We start from the raw sequence: 1346 nt of genomic DNA on the forward strand, positions 1-1346 counted from the left end.
GTGGCACCTTGGGCAAGTATCTTCTACTTTAGCCTCGGGCCAACCAAAGCCTTGTGAGTGGATTTTGTAGACGGAAACTGAAAGAAGCCTGTCGTATATATGTATATATATATATGTATATATATATATATATGTGTTTGTGTGTCTGTGTTGGTTCCCCCCAGCATCGCTTGACAACCGATGCTGGTGTGTTTACGTCCCCATAACTTAGCGGTTCGGCGAAAAGAGACCGATAGAATAAGTACTAGGCTTACAAAGAATAAGTCCTGGGGTCAATTTGCTCGACTAAAGGCGGTGCTCCAGCATGGCCACAGTCAAATGACTGAAACAAGTAAAAGAGTAAAGAGTATATGAAATATTTATGTGTGTATATGTGTATACATAGATAAAATTGAATGTCTGAAACTGTACACCTCACATTCAATATTTTTTTTATCATAGAAAGTCAAATCCCAAATAAAAGCAGGCTTGAAGTGGGATTCAAAAACCTTATTGCTCGATATGAATAAAGTCAACCTGCAATTCTGCTGCCTTGCCAATCACCATCATTATCATCATTTAACATCTATTTTCCATGCTGGCATGGGATGGATGCTTTTACAAGACGCAGTGAGCCAAAGAGCTGTGCCTAGCTCCATGTCTGCTTTGACATGATTTCTAAAGCTGGATGCCCTTTTTAATATCAACTTTACAGATGCTTTTTACATGGCACCAGTACCAGTGAGGTCACCAAGTAACTTGCAAGATAAGACCCTCAGGTGATGGGGTGTCGTATAGAAGGAGGTGACTTTATGCCATGTGATGAAAGCTTGAAAAACAAACAGTTGCTACACAAGAATGTTAAGAATGTCTTTGTGTCAGATGGAGAGCTCATTTAACCAATGAGCAGCTTTATCAAGGTCTACCCAAAGTGACTGAGAAGATGCAGCAGAGAGAAATGAGAATTGCTGGTTATTGTGTAAGGCACCCAGAAGGACCTATGTGTCAACTGGTCTTATGGCAGTCAGTTGATGGAAGAATAAACAGGGAAAGAAAACATCTAGCCTATGTGGACAACTTACTTCATGACAGTGAAATGACAAATGTTGTTAAATTAAGAACATGCATGGGGGACTATGATGGATGGCATGTTTGTGTGAAATCATTGAAGCATCCAGGAGGTTGGCCAGACTAACTAACTAAAGCAGTGTTTATCAACCTGTTTACCTTTGCATAATCCTTAAAATAAATTACATGTCTCAAGGAACCCCTGCACAAAAAAAATTATATACCATATCTTTCTCATATTTTTTCATCGTTGTTCATGTGGTAAATATCATTATTTATATATATATATATATATATAT

General features: G+C 38.3%; 1 protein-coding gene across 4 annotated transcripts in view; it reads left to right on the forward strand.

Annotated features, from left to right (window-relative positions):
* The window catches only part of LOC106884418 (activating signal cointegrator 1 complex subunit 3), a 493492-nt gene that overhangs the window by 63711 nt on the left and 428435 nt on the right, over positions 1-1346 (forward strand). The gene's annotated exons all lie outside the window — the stretch shown is intronic.

This window comes from Octopus bimaculoides, chromosome 1 (genome assembly GCF_001194135.2).
Source record: "Octopus bimaculoides isolate UCB-OBI-ISO-001 chromosome 1, ASM119413v2, whole genome shotgun sequence".
Taxonomy (NCBI): Eukaryota; Metazoa; Mollusca; class Cephalopoda; order Octopoda; family Octopodidae; genus Octopus; species Octopus bimaculoides.